Genomic DNA, 19,783 nt, shown 5'->3' with positions numbered 1-19,783 from the left:
TCTTGACTTAATCAGAGTAGTTTATAAAGTTACTGAAAGAATTAGATCTCATTTACTTCACTTCCCTATTTCTTTGAGATACTCCTGACCAGCAATTTTTATTAATTGAAATTAATTGAAATTACAAAAGAATCAGCTAAATGCATAATTAGTAAGATAGAAAGTTCTTGGATCATATATCTCAACTCAAAATGAGGGAGAGATCTCAATTATTTAAGAATATTAATTCTAAATAAATATAAATTTTCATCTAGAGGAGGGAGTGGAGGGAAGGAAGGGAAAAGTTGGAACAGAAGTGAGTGCAAGGGATAATGTTGTAAAAAATTACGTAGGCATATGTTCTGTCAATAAAAAGTTATTTAAAATAATAATTAAATAAAAATTTTAAAATAGCAATGTATGGCATTAAAATATTCCATAATAAAAAATCTTAGCATTGATGATCACTGTTAGTCTAATTCATCTTTAACCCAAATACCAAATCCTGTCTGAAGTATTCTCCAAAACTAGTTGAAAATTTTCTGTAACTGAAAAGTTACTATCCAAGTAAAGCAATCAGCTCTGTTTTTTAATAGCTCCAATTGTTTTCTTATGTTGAGGTATAATTTACCTTTCTACAGTGTGCAGTCAGGGTTCTAACTTAAACAGATAAGTTGAACAAATCAAGCTCTTCTCCTACATTCTAAGCAACTAATTAGTTGATAATTATTATCCTGGAATCCCTTAATTCATCTTTCTTATAAACTAGATATCCCCACTTACTTATCAGCACCTAACTGTGATATGAATCATGGATGACTTCTAAGGTCTTTTTTAGTTCCTCTGAACTGCACATTTCCATAGTCCAATCTAAGCATAATAATACAGATGTGGTTTTACCAAGACAGAGTAGAGGCTTGTCATATCTCAGTAAGGTTGCCATCCTACTTTTGCCCTTTTGGAAGCTACATAATATTATACTTATGGCCCACTAACAAATACTTGTAGGTTTTTCTTATGAGACCTTCTATGAAAAACAGTTTTGCCCCATTGGGTACATATTTTATACAACTATTTTTTTCTGTGCAAATTGTATATACTATTGAGGTTAATACAAAAAGAAATGGTAAACATTAGTTATGTTTTATCAGGAAAAAATTCATAAAAGAGGTAATAATTAGAGTTTAATAATAGGGTCAAATTCTGATTGGCAGAAAGGAACAAGGAAAACATTCCAAGAAAGAAGATAGTGTAATATTCTCTCTAAAATGTAAAGTTCTCTGTTGAGGTTTTCCTGAGGTCTCTGGGAGGAACCTTCGTTTCAGTTCAGTAATCACCACAGGAGTAGCCAGGGGTTAAAGTCCAAATTCTTTATTGTCTCTTTCAAAGTCTTGTCTCCTTCACTTGGGGCTCAGCTAGTTTTTCTGGAAGCCTATCTCTCTCCTTGGTTCCGAGAACTTGAGCTCCCATCTGCCTTCTCTGGCTTCTGAATCTCCCCAAATTCCAAGGGTTTGAGCTTCAGCCGCCAGCCACAACAAAAGTGGAAGATGGAATGAATCTGTCTCAGCCTCCAAGAGCTTCTAGTGCACTTGTCTCTGTTGGCCCTGAGAGCTTCTAGCTTATATGCACCACACTGAATATACACCAATCATTATATCACTAGGAAGCCATTATTTGTTGGAGGATTAAATCAATGTTAAACTAGATTTAAGCATTGTCTCCTCAATTCCACTTAATAATTCCACTTAGTACCTTGTTTCAAGTTTTGGCCCATAACAAAGATAGGCAGAAGAAATTAAGAATGCTGGCAAGAAACATAAATTTTCGACATTTAACTGTAACAGACGGCCAACAATAGGAACATAAAGTATTTTCTATAAAAGAGATTGTGTCAATAGTCATTGACTCCAAGAACAAAGCCAAATAGGCCATCACTTCTTTTTCTTTCTGGGTTTTTGTTTTGTTTTGTTTTGTTTTCTTCTCTTTCCTTTTCTTTAATTATTAATTTTATAATTATATTTTTACAGTACATAGGCATGGGTAATTTTTTACAACATTATCCCTTGCACTCACGTCTGTTCCAAATTTTCCCCTCCTTCCCTCTACCCCCTTCCCTGGATGGCAAGCAGTCCCATACATGTTAAATATGTTATAGTATATCCTCGATACAATATATATGTGTGCAGAACCAAATTTCTTATTGCACAGGAAGAATTGGATTCGGAAGGTAAAAATAACCTGGGAAGAAAAACAAAAATGCAAACAGTTTACATTCATTTCTCAGTGTTCCTTTTCTGGGTGTAACTGAATCTGTCCATCATTGATCAATTGGAACTAAATTAGATCTTCTCTTTGTTGAAGATATCCACTTCCATCAGAATACATCCTCATACAGTATCGTTGTTGAAGTATATAATGATCTGTTGGTTCTGCTCATTTCACTCAGCATCAGTCCATGTAGGGTCTCTCCAAGCCTCTCTGTATTCATCCTGCTGGTCATTTCTTACAGAACAATAACATTCCATAACATTCACATACCATAGCTTACCCAACCATTCTCCAATTGATTAGCATCAATTCATTTTATTCAATAGAATAAGTTAGGTTCACAAGAAACAATTACCAATGACTGTAGTAATCTAGTGTTTGATAAACCTGAAGACCCTAGCTTCTGTAATAAGAACTCACAATTTGAAAAAAAATTGCTGGAAAATTAATGTGGCAGAAACTAGGCACTGACCCACACTTAATATGTTATGCACCAAGATAAGGTCAAATGGGTTCATGATTTGGACATAAAGAGTGATACTATAAGCAAAGCCATAGAACAAAATGTAATTACCTACTTCTCAGATCTGTGGAGAAGGAATGAATTGGTGGCCAAAAAAGAACTAGAATTCATTATGAAATTCAAAATCCATAATTTTTATTATATTACATTGAAAAGTTTTTATATAATCAAAACTAATGAAAGGAAACAGAAAACTCGGAAAAATTTTGACGTCAAAGGGTTCTTATAAAGTCCTTATTTCTAAAATATATAGTGAATTGACTCAAATTTATAAGAATACAAGCCATTTTCCAATTGATAAATGATCAAAGGATGTAAACAGAGAATTTTCAGATGAAGAAAGTGCAACCATTTTTAGTCAAAAAAGTGCTCTAAGACCCAGGAGATTATTATACACTTCAACACCGATACTGTATGAGAATGTATTCTGATGGAAGTGGATATCTTCAACAAAGAGAAGATCTAATTCAGTTCCAATTGATCAATGATGGACAGAATCAGCTACACCCAGAGAAGGAACACTGTGAGTGTAAACTGTTTGCATTTTTGTCTTTCTTCCCAGATTATTTTTACCTTCAGAATACAATTCTTCCTGTGCAACAAGAAATTCGGTTCTGCACACATATATTGTATCTAGGATATAATATAACACATTTAACATGTATGGGACTGCCTGCCATCTAAGGGAGAGGGTGGAGGAAAGGAGGGGAAAATTGAAACAGAAGTGAGTACAAGGGATAATGTTGTAAAAAATTACCTAAGCATATGTACTGTCAAAAAATTATAATTATAAAATTAATTTTAAAAAATTAAAAAGAAGAAAAAAAAAGTGCTCTAAATCACGATTGATTAGAGAACTGCAAATTAAGACAACTTTGAGGTACCACTATACACCTCTCAGATCAGCTAACATGACAGAAAAAGATAATGATATATGTTGGAGGGGATGTGGGAAAACTGGGACATTGATCCATTATTAGAGGAGTAGTGAATTGACCCAACCATTCTGGAGAGCAATTTGAAACCATGCCCAAAGGGCTCTCAAAGTGTGCATACCCTTTGACCCAGCAGTGTCTCTACTGGTTCTGTATCTCAAAGAGATTATAAAAAGGGAAAAAGACCCACATATACAAAAAAAAGGTACTGGCAAGGAACTGGAAACTGAATGGTGGTCTGTCCATTGGAGAATGGATAAAGGAGTTATGATATATGAGTGTTAAGGAATATTATTGTTCTATAAGAAATGATCAGCAGGCTGATTTTAGAATGGCCTGGAGAGACTTAACATGAACTGATGCTACGTGAAGTGAATACAACCAAGAGAAAACTCTGCACAGCAACAAGATGATATGATGATCAATTATGATGCCTGTGGGTCTTTTTAACCATGAGGTGATTCAGACCAATTCCAATAGACTTGTGATGGAAAGAGCCATCTACATCTAGAAAGAAGACTGTTAGGACTGAATGTGAAACACAACATAGAATTTTCATCTTTCTTGTTGTTTGCTTCTTTTCTTTCTCGTTTTTTTCCTTTTTTGATCTGATGTTTCTTGTGCTGCATGATAAGTGGAAATATATATAGAAGAACTGCACATATTTAACATGTATTGGATTACTTCTTATTTAGGGGAGGAGATGGGGGAAACAAAGGGAGAAAAATTTGGAGCATATGGTTTAACAAAGGTGAATGTTGCAAACTATCTTTGCATATATTTTGTAAATAAAAAGTTATTTAAACATAAGTTTTTCTGCCATTTGGTTAAATATATGTAGAATAATGGAGAACTCAGAAAGTTGATAGTGTCTCCTAATTTTTTTAATGAAGTACATAATAACAAAAGATTTTAATACTATTTTTGCAGTACCAAGATAATAGACCTACAAAGGTAATTAGGTAATTTACAAAAAGAAAAAAACATTTTCCATCCCTTTAAAATATGAAATGGAAATAGAAAAAATAGAGAACATAGGAATTTTAATATTGTTCTTTAATTTTTTAATTAATTGTTTATAAGAGGGAAAAGGACCCACATGTACAAAAATGTTTGTAGCAGTCCTTTTTGTAGTGGCATGAAACTGGAAACTGAGTGGATGCCCATCTGTTGGAGATTGGGTGAACAAGCTATGGTATATTAATGTAATGCAATATTATTGTTCTAAAAGAAATGATCAGGAGGATGATTTCAGAAAAGCCTGGAAAGAATTATGTGAACTGATGCTGAGTGAAGAGAGCAGAAACAGGAGAGCACTGTACATAGCAACAGCAAGATTATATGATGATCAATCAATTCTGATAGACATGGCTCCTATCAACAGTGAAGTGATTCAGGCCAGTTCCAGTGGCTTTGTGATGAAGAGAGACAGCTGCACCCAGAGAGAAGACTGTGGGAACTGAGTGTGGACCACAACATAGTATTTTCATTTTTTATTGTAGTTTGCTTGCACTTCATTTTCTTTGTCATTTTTTTTATTTGATTTTTCTTGTGCACCATGATAATTTTGGAAATATGTATAAAAGAATTACACATATTTAACATGTATTGGATTACCTGCTGTCTAGCAGAGAGGGTGGGGGGAAAAGAGGGAAAAATTTGGAATACAAGGTTTTGCAAAGGTGAATGTTGAAAACTATGCATATGTTTTGAAAATAAAAAAAGCTTTAATGAAAAAAAATGTTTATTTGGGTTGGTCACCTCTACCTTTCTTGTCCAGGGCAAGTCCACCCAAAACAAATCCAGTATCAGAAGTCTTCTCTGAATAGCTTATTTGGAGTGAACAGCATTGACTATGCTCTTTCTATTTTTTATATTGGTCAATTAGTTTGTAATGACTATATCTGAAATACAATATTAAACATAAGTCTATATCAAATCAACATAAAAAGTATATGTATTAAATCTATGTGTTTCTCAATTTTTTTGATATAGTCTGTAGAGGAAATCTCAATACAGATGTAATAAACTTGTCTTTAGAGACCCAGTATAATAAGATTGTAAGCATAGAACTGAAAATGTTTATATCCAATTTATTTATTTTGCTAAGTAACTGAATCCCAGAAAATATTACAGTTTTCAAAGGTTACACATATAACAAGAGGCATATCATCTCCACAGGTCTTGTGATTACAAATTGAGCATTCTTGTCCTTGTACCAAACTGCATCTTTGTGAATTCTAATTGTTGACTATTAACATTTATGATTCTTTTCAATTAGCACTTATGTGAAGGCATGCAAGACATAATGTGATTCCCTCTACAACTAACCCTAGTTCTCTTGTAATTGAGAGGTATTAACAAGAAAATGAAAAATAAAAAAAAACAACAATCAATTGAAAACTACTGCCTCTCTCTTTCTTTTTTTTTTTTTTGGATTTTTATATTATATTTCTTTTTAAAATTAATTTTATACTTATAACATTTTTGACAGTCCATATGCATAGGTAATTTTTTATAACATTAGCCCTTGTACTCCCTTCTGTTCTGAATTTTTCCCCTCCTTCCCTCCATCCCCTCCCCTAGATGGCAGGCATTCCCATACATATGAAATATGTTATAGTGTATCCTAGGTACAATATATATGTGCAGAACCGAATTTTTTTGTTGTTGTTGTTGCAAAGGAAGAATTGGATTCGGAAGATAAAAATAATCTGGGGAGAAAAACAAAAATGCTAACAGTTTACACTCATTTCCCAGTCTTCCTTTTCTGGGTGTAGCTGATTCTGTCCATCATTGATCAATTGGAATTGGATTAGCTCTTCTCTATGTTGAGGATATGCACTTCCATCAGAATACATCCTCATACAGTATCATTGTTTTTTTGTTTGTTTGTTTGTTTTTGTTTTTTTTTATTATTATATATTTTTATAATATTATCCCTTGTATTCATTTTTCCAAATTATCCCCCCCTCCCTCCACTCCCTCCCTCCGATGACAGGTAATCCCATACATTTTACATGTGTTGCAATATAACCTAGATACAATACATGTGTGTAAATACCATTTTCTTGTTGCACAATAAGCATTAGATTCCGAAGGTACATGTATCCTGGGCAGACAGATATTAGTGCTAACAATTTACATTCACTTCCCAGTGTTTCTTCTCTGGGTGTAGCTACCTCTGTCCATCATTGATCAACTGGAAGTGAGTTGGCTCTTCTTTATGTTGAATATTTCCACTTCCATCAGAATACATCCTCATACAGTATTGTTGTTGAAGTGTACAGTGATCTTCTGGTTCTGCTCATTTCACTCAGCATCAGTTGATGTAAGTCTCTCCAAGCCTCTCTGTATTCCTCCTGCTGGTCATTTCTTACAGAGCAATAATATTCCATAACCTTCATATACCATAATTTACCCAACCATTCTCCAACTGATGGACATCCATTCATCTTCCAGTTTCTAGCTACAACAAAAAGAGCTGCCACAAACATTTTGGCACTTATAGGTCTCTTTCCACTCTTTAGTATTTCTTTGGGATATAAGCCCAGTAGTAGTACTGCTGGGTCAAAGGGTATGCACAGTTTGATAACTTTTTGGGCATAGTTCCAAATTGCTCTCCAGAATGGCTGGATTCTTTCACAACTCCACCAATAATGCATCAGTGTCCCAGTTTTCCCACATCCCCTCCAACATTCATCGTTATTTGTTCCTGTCATCTTAGCCAATCTGACAGGTGTGTAGTGGTATCTCAGAGTTGTCTTAATTTGCATTTCTCTGACCAGTAGTGATTTGGAACACTCTTTCAAATGAGTGGAAGTAGTTCCAATTTCATCATCTGAAATTTGTTTGCTCATATCCTTTGACCATTTATCAATTGGAGAATGGCTTGATTTCTTATAAATTTAACCGTTACCTGTAAAAATGTTTTCCCAATTTGTTACTTCCCTTCTAATCTTGTTTGCATTTGTTTTGTTTGTATAAAAGCTTTTTTAATTTGATGTAATTAAAATTTTTCTATTTTGTGATCTCTAGTTCTCCTTTGGTCACAAATTCCTTCCTCCTCCACAAGTCTGAGAGGTAATCTATCCTATGTTCCTCTAATTTATTTATGATCTCATTCTTTATGCCTAAATCATGGACAAATTTTGATCTTATCTTGGTATGTGATTATGTGGGTCCATGCCTAATTTCTGCCATACTAATTTCCAGTTTTCCCAGCAGTTTTTGTCAAATAATGAATTCTTATCCCAAAAGTTGGGATCTTGTTTTTTGTTTTTATTTAGTTTTTTTTTTATCAAAGCTTTTTAGTTACAAAACACATGCATGGGTAATTTTTCAATATATTATAGTGTATCCTAGGTACAATATATATGTGCAGAACCGAATTTTTTTGTTGTTGCAAGCCCTGTGTTCCAAATTTTTCCCTCCTTCCCTCCATCCCCTCCCCTAGATGGCAGGTAATCCAAAACATGTTAAATATGTTAAAATATATGCAAAATATATTAAATCCAAAATAGGTATACATATTTATACAATTATCTTGCTGCACAAGAAAAAATGGATCAAGAAGGAAAAAAACTGAGAAAGAAACAAAATGCAAGCAAACAACAACAGAAAGAGTGAAACTGCTATGTTGTAGTCCACACTCACACAGGACCCATAGTTCTCTCTCTGGGTGTAGGTGGTTCTCTTCATCCCAAGATTATTGGGAGTGATCTGAATCATCTCATTATTGGAAAGAGCCATGTCTATCAGAATTGAATTCTTGTTGTTACCATGTACAATGATCTGATTCTGTTCATTTCACTTAGCATCATCACTTCTAAATGAATTATGTACTATGCATTAAGCTCGAATAATATTTTCTTCTCCTATGTTGTTAACATGTAAAAGGGAGTATTTTATAAGTACTATGTAATATTATCATGAATATCATATGATGAAAAAATCCTAAGTCAGAATTTTATCATTATTTACAAACTAGCCAGTTCTGAATGAAAAAGGTTGTCCCAGTAATTTCATCTAAAGAAAAAATACAGAGGAGTAATTGAAAAGTGTAAGCATAAAGTTATTCTTTTGAAGAAAATCTTACAAAACTATTTTATATATAAATATATTGCAAAATATTTATATTACATAAAATAATATTAAGATATTCTTATTTCTCTCTAAGTGGAATTTACCAGCAGAAAACATTCAGAACTGTTTCCAATAGGGGGCTTACTGTTTTTTGATCTTTTCATTTGATGTGTTCCTTTAAAATTCTCCTGGAAATATCTTCAAGTTGTATACTTGCAGCCACAAATCAAAACATAAAAGATAATATTTTGATGGGACATGAAGGTGAGATTCTGTAGATAGGGAGGGTTCTATTTAAAAAGAAAAAGAACAATGGTACCCTAGGAGCTGGAAAATGGAGTTTAGAACATGAGTGCTGGAACAGAATGTATCATCCACAATGTAAAGATAAGAAAGTGCATGAAGTCCTAGTCCTACACACAGGACCAGTATCACTAAAGACTTATCTTAGCAGGAAAAAAATAAGAGGTATTGGAAAGAGAGAGAATGAGTTCAATGGACAAAGAGAAAGAACAGAAATAGATATATAATGTGGAGTGACTCTGGTAATACTCATTCAGCTTAGTTTTATCAAGCTGAATGAGCTACTTTTCAGTTTAATTAATTGATTGTGCAGATTATTTCTCTTTCTTTTTTAAAACAAAATCTGATGTAAATTTGTTATGGAATGCCATAAAGTCCTGTCCACAAATCTATTCTGTTTAACATCAGTTTTTTAGACAACAGCATTGATGTGATATTCAATATTTTTTTATTAAATGAAGGATGGAAGGGATAGGAAATATATTGCCTGACAAAATAGAATTTGTCTTAGCAGATAGACCCCCCCCAAGTATTTTATTTTGTCTATAGTAATTTTAGAAGGACTTTCTCTTTATCTTGACAGACTATAATTGCAGACTAGTAAATAAGATGGAATTCGATAGGTAAAAAAGTAAATTTTTCTTTTTTTTTCAAGTAAATTAATTTATTTTTAATACATATTTTAATATGAATCATGTTGGAAGAGAAAAATCAGAGCAAAAGGGGAAAAAATCATGAGAGAGATTAAAATAAGAAAAACTGAAAAAATAAGTGAACATAGCATGTATTGATTTACATTCAGTCTCCTTAGTTCATTTTCTGAATTCAGATGTATTGTAACGAAGTCTTTCATAACTGATCTTAACACATTCTTGTTGTTAGTTTGTACAATGTATTCCTGGTTCTGCTTATTTTGAACAGCATCAGTTGATGTAAATCTTTCCAGGACTTTCTAAAATCAGCTTATTTGTCATTTTTTATAGAACAATAATATTCCATTATTTTCATATACTACAACTAGTTCAGCCATTCCCCAACAGATGGGCATCTACTCATTTTCTAATCCCTTCCTACCACAAAAAGGGCTGTTACTTACATTTATGCACATGTGGATTCTTTCCTTTCATTTAAGAATTTCTTAGGATACAGACCCAGTAGTGGCAGTGCTGGGTCAAAAGTATAGCCCTTTGGGCCAAGTTCCAAATTGCTCTCCAAAATGTTTGGATTATTTCAGATTTCCACCAACAATGCATTAGTGTCCCAGTTTTCTCACATCCTCTCCAACATTTATCATTATTTTTTCCTTTCTTCAGCCAATTTAAGAGGTGAACAGTGGTACCTTAGTGTTGCTTTAATTGCATTTCTATAATCAATAGTGATTTAGTACATTTTTCATATAACTTTAGATGTCTAATTTCATCATCTGAAAATTGTCTTCATATCCTTTGACCATTTATCAATAACTTGTATTCTTATAAATTTAACAACACTGTAAAGAACACTTTATATATTTTACAAATTGGAGAATAACTTGTATTCTTATATATTTGACAGTGTTCTTTATATATTTACAAATGAGACCTTTATTAGAAACACTAGCTGTAAAGATGTTTTAATAGCTTTGTACAGCGATTTTAATCTTGTTTCTGTTGGTTTTGTTGTGCAAAAATATTTTAATTTAAAGTAATCAAAGTTGTCCATTTCTCCTTTCATAATGTTCTCTAGTTCTTCTTTAGTCAAACATTTCTCCCTTTTCCAAAGATCTATTTTTTATTAATTTATTCCTTGCTCTCCTCATTTTTTTATGATATCATGCCCAAGTCACATACCCATTTTGATATTATTTTGTTATGGGTTGTGAGATATAAGTCTATGATGAGTTGCTTACATTATTTTCCAGTTTTCCCAGCAATTTTTGTCAAATATTGAGTTTTTATTCCAGAAGCTGTAGTTTGAGGATTTATCAAATACTAGATTACTATAAATCTTGCTTATTGTATTGTGTGTATCTAATATATTCACTGATCCACCACTCTGTTTCTTGGCCAATACTAAATAGCTTTTGTGACTGCTATTTTATAATATAGCTTTAAATTTGGTACTGCTAAGCCACCATCCTTTGTATTTTTTTATTAATTCCCTTGATATTCTTGACCTTTTGTTCTTCCAGATACATTTTCTTATTTTTTCCAGTACAATGTTAAATAATAGTGGTGAATGAACATCCTTACTTTACTGCTTTTTTTATTGGGAATGTATCCAGCTGCTTTTCATTACAAATAATGCTTGTTGTTGGTTTTTGATAGATAGCGCTTATTGTTTTAAAGAAAACTCCCCTTTTCCCTATGCTCTCTACTGTTTTTATAGGAATAGATGCTGTATTTTGTCAAAAGTTTTTTCTGCATTTATTGAGATTTATGACTTCTGTTGGTTTTCTTATTGATAGGATCAATTATGGAAATAGTTTTTTTCTAATATTGAAATAGCCCTGCATTCCAGATATAAATCTTACTTGGTCATAGTGCTGATAAAGTTGCTATAAACTTTTTGCTAATATTTTATTTAAATTTTTTGCATCAATATTCATTAGGGAATTAGCTAGGTAATTCAATCTGTTTTAGCTCTTTCTGGTTTAAGTGTCAGTACCATAGAAGGAATTTGGCCATAACAGTAGGTGCCACGTGCTTCTGAGAAAAAGGTTTATTCCCCTTTCTGTCCCTATTAAATTTTCTCCAGAGATCTATAGCATCTTGATTTTCTAGGAATCTATTAAATTCCCTAGTTTCTTTCTTGTTTATTTTGTTATGTTTCTCTTATTCTGAGAGGGGAAGGTTGAGATCCCCTACAAGTATAGTTTTACTGTTCATTTCTTCCTGTAACTGGCTTAAAATTTTCTCTAGGAATTTGCTTACTCTACCACTTGGTGCATACACATTAGTATTTTTTTTTTTTACTTTAGCTGAAGCATAATAAATTCTGCCCCAGATTTTTACCTTTACTCCGTGTCTCTACAAATCTAATGTTTTTCTTGTAAACAACATATTGTAGGATCCTGTTTTATAATCCACTCTGCTATTCCCTTGTTTTATAGAAGAGTTCATCCCATTCACATTTACACAGCTATGTATTTCTCCCCATTCTGTTTCCTCCTCTATATTTGTTTTTTTTTTTTTTTGTTCTCTCTTTCCACTCTGCCCTTAGTCTTGTGATTTTTTTTGAGCTGGAGAGTGCCATTTCATCAGACTCTGTTCAGAGCTTTGGTTTCTTGTGGTTTTCTAAGGAAATTGGGAGAGCTCCAGCAGCTTCCTGATTTTACTCTGCAATCTTGGCTCCACCCCTCGAAGTCCACTTAGGTTTGTTCTTTAACAAAAAAAAAAAAAAGTTCATTGCTGTATTAATTTTCAAGACTTTCAGAAAGTTTCTTAAGATATTAAATAGATTGTTCTGGTTTAGCTTTTGACAACCAAGGGTCACTTCCATATCATGATGCAGCATTGGAGTAAGAATTTAGTGGAATAATTTGTCAAGATTAATTCCGATCGGGGCAGCTAGGTGGTGCAGTGGATAGAGTACCAGCCCTGAAGTCAGGAGGACCTGAGTTCAAATCTGGTCTCAGACACTTAACACTTCCTAGTTGTGTGACCCTGGGCAAGTCACTTAATCCCAGCCTCAGGGAAAAAAAAAAAAAAAAGATTATTTCCGATTGTTTTCAAATTTACTTTACTAGTAAAATAAAATCAGTAAATAAGTGGAAATTTTATTAAGGGTCCCTAGCTGAATGTCATTAACTACTTTACACAAGTGACTCTGATTCTCTCTCTCTTCTTGTCTATTATGTATCCTTAAATTTGACAATCCCTGACAAAAGTTTAAGGGTTCAAAAAAGCTTTCTTTTCCATCTTTCATTCTGGTCTTCAAAGTCATTTTTAATACTACACATGAGCATTTAAAGTATTACTATCCATCATTGAGTTTTCATGCTCCACATACATATTAATACTAAAGAATATGAAATATTTTCTTATTGAAGCATATCCAGAAAAAGCTGAATAAATGTGACTTGTTTAAGTTCTTAAATATGAATTGTTTTTCTAAAATAGGCATCTTGATTGCTGTCAGAAGTGAACCACCCAACCACAGTCAGTCTTCTTCTTGGATCTGATGTTGGCCTATCTTGCCAAGATATATATGGATGCACAGCTAAGGAGTATGCTATTGTCAGTGATTATTCTATGTAAGTACTAACATTTATAATTCAATCTATCTGTATATAATTGGACTTAAAGAATTTTTCCTCAATATAATTCATTTGACTGGGGCCTTTTATAATAATTTTCTAGCAAACATATTCAAGGGTATTAAGAATAAATTTGGCAAATGGCAAAGTTATCAAAGTTCAGGAGGACTTAAGAGATAGGATACAATTCTGAGATTAGAATTTTCAGAAGTAATAATAATGATAAGAAGCATTTATTTTACAGTTCCTTGAAGTTTTTCAATGTTATACATACATTTAATATCTGAATAATGTTTGATTTAAAGAGGCAGTATATTTTTTTAACCTTCGAATGACATCTTTCAATTATAATATGCCTAAAGTTAATTTTAGGGAACTAAAACATATTATGTTTTGGATGCTTTCATCTGAGTGACAACTAAAAAGAATCAAACAATTATAGTCAACTTTAGAATTTTCAGAAAAGCAGTTTGGTGCAGGGATAAGAGTGCTTAATTTGGAGTCAGAAAACTTGGTGACATAACCAGTCTCTCACTACATGTGTGAACTTGGACAACTGTAACCTTTTCTGGCATCCAGTTCTTTCATCTATAAAATAGATTGGAAGTAATTACCTATATAGACCTTTTACATTCTAAACTTAAAATTCTATGATATTGTGACTGAAGATAAGAATATTATTACATCTAAATTGGATGATTAGTTTTATTCTGCAGATTTTGTCAAAACAATAAAAGTAATTTGGGGGATAGATTGATTATTTAAGATTCAAGATACAGAAACACTTGATACATGAAATATTCATCTTGGTTGATATAGCTTTATTATGTTTTATATTTTATTTCATCCACAGTTAACAACAACTAATTCACCAATATGAAATACAGGAGAAATGTAATCACCATCTGCCAAGTCAGATCAACTATTCTGATACTGGATTTACTTTAGGTAGACCTTCCTTAAACAAAGAAAGTAGAACTGACAAACACAAAGAAATAATTAATTTTTAAAAATAATGAAAGAGTAATCTTAAAATTCATATTCACTCTTATTTTTTTTCTATTTCCATTTTATATTTTAAAGAAACTTATTCATTTTTGGTTGGTTACTTAATCCTTGTAGGTATACTTTCCTGAAACTGTTACACCTACAAACACACACACACTCATACACACAGATGGACTGATCTAATAATATATAAAGATAAAGTCTTCTTTCTTTTTTTTGGAATTGTGTGCTAATCACTTAACCAATTTTGGAAATACAATTTAAATGTTTCCCAAATGTTACAATTTTCATAAAGCTTTTCACTCACACAAATTAACAAGACTAAAAAAAGTTATCAGAGTTAGGAAGACAGAACAGAAGAGCAGGTTAGAAAGATAATACACATGTTACTAAATTGTTGGTAGTTATTTTCATGTGTGCCCATCTCTAAAATGACTCCAGGATAACTTTATAACCTTCTGATCCAGACAGTTAAACTTCAGAAGAGAGAGCACTTTCTGATTTATCTCTTAACATTTTATCCTGCTAGCTTACATGGACTCTCAATGTCCCAGGATTGTAATAATAAATTCATATCAAATAAGATAAATCCACTCACTTTCCAGTTTCTTGCCACTACAAAAAGGGCTGCCACAAACATTTTTGCATGTGTGGATCCCTTTCCTTCCTTTAAGATCTCTTTGAAATACTGTTGGATTAAAGGGTATGCATACTTTGATAGCTCTTTGGGTATAGTTCCAAATTGTTCTCTAGAATTGTTGGATCAGTTCACAATGTGTTAGTGTCCCAGTTTTCCCATATCCTTTTCAACATTTGTCATTATCTTTTTTTGTCATCTTCACCAATCTTCAAGATATATAATAGTAGCACATCTTAATTTGCATGTCTCTGATTAATAGTGATTTAGAGCACTTTTTCATATGACTAGAAATTGTTTCAATTTCTTCATCTGAAATTGTCTGTCCATATCCTTTGACCATTTATCAATTGGAGAATGGCTTGAATTCTTATAAATTTGAGTCAATTCTTTACATATTTTAGAAATGAGACCTTTATCAGAACCTTTGAATGTAAAAATGCTTTTCCAGTTTATTGTTTCCCTTCTAATCTTGTCTCCATTAGTTTTTTTTGTACAAAATATTTTAACTTAATATAATCAAAATTATTTATTTTGTGTTCAAGAATGAACTCCATTTCTTCTTTGGCCACAAATTGCTTCTACTAGTTTCCAATTTTCCCAACAGTTTTTATCAGATACTGAGTTCTTATTCCAAAGCTAGGGTCTTTGGGTTTGTCAAACATTAGATTACTATTTGTTCTATGAAACTTAACCTATTCCACTTATTTTTTTTTTACTGTGGTTAACATATATTGGATTACTTGCCATTTAGAGGAGGGGGAAGGTGGGGAATATTGGAACACAAGGTTTTGCAAGGTCGATGTTGAAAAATTATCTATACATATGTTTTGAAAATAAAAAGCTTTATTTAAAAAAGAGAGATTATCTGATGATCAGTTGTGATGGCCTTGACTCACTGTAATATCTAAGCTAGCTCTCTGGAGGGTCTCAGGATTAGAGTCAGGATCAGTCAAAATCTTTAGGAGGAGAAATGAAGGATACAGACAAGCTGCCACATGCCTCATCAAAGATGGATACTGGACTCTGGAATCTGGAGCCTGAAGTCTTCCCTGCTGAGTGCCCTGCATCAGAGAGACTCTGACTCTCTTCCTCAGCCCTCCAATCCTTCTCTACAATTACCTCAACAACACTATACTCAGCAGGAGCCAATCCTGAGGAGAGCCATCACATTACCTTATCAACTAAGTATATGTTTATAGAACCATTAGCTCACACTGAGTGAAGTACTTAGCCTTAAGTACTCTGCTGTTCTGGATTAAAGTATACCTTTTCAGAGTTCCAACCCTCTACAACCATGAGTTGACTCAGGCTAATTTCAATATAATTGAAATTATACCATCTGCATCTGGAGAGAAAACTATGGAGCCTGAATATGGATCAGAGCATATTATTTTCACCTTTTTGTTGTTTTAAAGATAGTGAAAGAGTTTGTATAAAGTGATATACAACTTCATAAATGAGCATATAGTTCCATAAAACCATGTATATAATTATATAAAGCTACATATATTTAAAATTATAGTTATGTAACTATACAAATATATAGTTATATGTATATATAGTATATATAAACTACACATATGTATATAACAGTATAGTTATATATATATATATACAAATAGTTAACTATAAATAGTTACATATGAATTATGCATATATACTAATGTAACTTATTTATATATGTTATATATTTCAAATATATAATTATATCCTATATTGTTTCAAATATATAATATATCCTATATTGTTATGTACATGTAACTATATATTAACTCTATTATATAATGTGATCTCTGACTTCATTAATAGAAAAATCATGACCACAGAGGTGGAAGTTTTATATTTACACACACACCTATATAGACACACACACATATTATGGGTGTGTATAGATAGATAGATAGATAGATAGATAGATAGATAGATGATAGATAGATAGATAACCTCTGACTTCATGGCTACAATGAGCCATATATATCATTATATAATATATCTAATTATCATTATATACCTATACATTAAATGCACATATATATGTGTGTGTGTATATATATGTATATACATACATACATACATATATATATATATATATATATATAATAACATACATACACAAAATAAAATACTTCCTTTTGGTCATACTTCTATTAATGAAGTCATAAATTATGTTTCATTGCTTTGACACAGTTTATATATACATACAAAAATATATGTATAGATGTATGTATACACATACATGCACCCATACATGTATATACATGTAAATATGTACATGTATTCATTTCATATAATTAGCTTTATAGATGTTATAACCACAGTATATATGCATAAATGAATATCAATGTTTCTTGTGATCACCATGCTTTTGAGTAAAAGAGCATATATTATATTATTCTGTGTGCATACATATTTATAAATGTGTGTAATGCATTATGTATATTTGTGTATATATGTATCATACATCTGGTGTATTGTGTCCAGCTCTTAGTTATGTATTTTAGTTGGTAAACTATACTCCATCCAGACAAGGACGATCCAGAGCAATGTGAGAACCAGAAATCACACTGAAGACATGATGAGTATTAAGAATAAGCACAAAGGAGGAATTTTACCAACAAGTTCTGCCCCAGGAAGAGTTTGCAGGAAAATATTTGCCTTCCATCAGACTTGGTCACGTTTTATTACATTTTCCCTGCAACTCTCATTCTAGTACAATGTATGAATCATCCCAACCCATAGCACTCCTTGTGCATATTCCTCCCATTCCTAATTAACCCTGGCCCAACTCAGGGAGACTGAAAGTATCTTTACTCTAGTTTTGAGTTCACAGAGCAAGAAGGGGTGATAGGACTTCTAAGGTGACCTGGTAGCAGTTACATGCCATGGGATAATCTCTGCTTCTGGGTGCCAGGGTTATAGAGGATGCTATCCATACTCAGTTCCCATAGTCTACACTCTAGGTGTAGATGGCTCTCTTCATCACAAGATCATTGGAACTGGCCTGAATCATCTCATCATTGAAAAGAGTCACATCCATCAGAACTGATCATCAGAACTGATCTTCAAAATTTGCCAGTTTCAGCTCTGTATCTAAAAGCTTCTCTGTAGTCTGGAAAGAAGAATAGGGTCAGGATTGATACAAAGCAACCCAGTATCTTTTAATGTCATCATGACAAGAACGCGCAATTCTCTTACCCTTGAATGGTGCGGCATTATTTGCTGTTCAAGAAATTGGGCCTGAATAAGAGAGATAAAAGACACAGGTGGCATACAGAAACTGAAGGGCTGGCTAGAATGGTAGTCATGGGAGGAACAGGGAAAGATAGAGGAGAAAAAGGGTCAGCACAGGACACAGAAAATAATTATCTTTAATTCTGAGCATTTCTCTTTGATATCCTGTTTATATATAGTGTCCAAATGAGGGAGTTCAAAAAAAATCAAAGGAGACTGAAGGTTAAAATAACCAACAGGATAATAATGCATTAAGTGATTTGAAAATATTAAAGCACTATATAAATATTAAGAGAAGTAGCTGAGTTAGTAGGCTCTGAAGTATTGAGAACCTGTGTTCAAGTCCCACCTCTCTTATAAGCTAGCCATGGGGTTCCAACTTTTTAGTGCTCTAAGAAGCAACTTTTGTTGTAATTGCAGAGAATTTTGTTGTAATTGTAAATTACGGAGAAGATTAGTTAAGTGAGTCATCTTACCTTGAAATTCCACATAGCAATGAAATCAAAGATTTACATCTTATCCCTATTAGCTATTATTTTGGACTGTTTCTCACCTAAAGTTTCCCCAACACAGGAGGCAAGGAATCCTTGAGAAACTGAATATTATTCGGCCTTTCAAGAAAGGTATATGCTGCTTGAATGGTAGTGGAAAGTATTTCAGTGTATTTCCTTTGTTTATTTTCTTAGATATGTGGGGTTTGGCAATCTTGGAAACAGAAGAAATGAACTATAGTTATAAAGACTTAACTGTGGGGGGCGGGGGGGAAGCTCATAAGCTTCCATGTGAATAAACAGATTTTGAGTGATCAAAAGAAAATATTTAGTTTTTCCTGAAGAAATAGAGGAAAGTTATAGTCTTTAACATGTGCAGATTTGTTTTACTTGGAAAGCAACAAAAATAGATTGGGTATTATTCTTTTGTCAGCACAACTATGAATAAAAAAAAACTGTCCTATGCAAAAAAAAAATCCCATTCAAAAATAATTTCAACAAATATGTAGTAAGAGCAAAAGATATGGAAACCAACTACAAAGATTTGTATCAGGCATCATTCTCACAGAATCTTTGTGTTTGCCTTTGAATAAGTAATAAAGCTTTCATTACTCACAAGCTTGAAAAGGCACTCACTGCATGATTCTTCTTCCCACCCAACTCAGTTATTATATTTTCTCTTTATTTGAATTAGCTTTGTATTTCTGGTATGTGTGCCATTTCATAGCAGAAAGTAAGCTTTTTGAGAACTCATGATTCAAGGGTGGTTTGTGAAAAATGTAGGAAAGAAAGCAGTAATAATAATAAAATAGTAATTTGGGAGAGCCTAGAAGGATTTACCAAGAATAGAATACCAACAAGACAATAGCTAGGCTTGCCTTTTGTATACAGAATTTTGATCATAAAATTCTTTGGCTTTTTATATACCAGCTCCATGCTCAAAATTAGAATAAAAAGAAAAAAAAAAGTTTAGCCTATCTAGTGTTAACAACAATTAATGAATGAATTTTTAATATCATTTATCATGTATTTGACACTATGTGTTAAGGGCCAGGAATATACATTTTATTGTTTTATTAAATT

This window comes from Sminthopsis crassicaudata, chromosome 5, assembly GCF_048593235.1.
Source record: "Sminthopsis crassicaudata isolate SCR6 chromosome 5, ASM4859323v1, whole genome shotgun sequence".
Taxonomy (NCBI): Eukaryota; Metazoa; Chordata; class Mammalia; order Dasyuromorphia; family Dasyuridae; genus Sminthopsis; species Sminthopsis crassicaudata.
The sequence above is the reverse complement of the archived record's forward strand: the minus strand, read 5'-3'. Positions refer to the sequence as shown.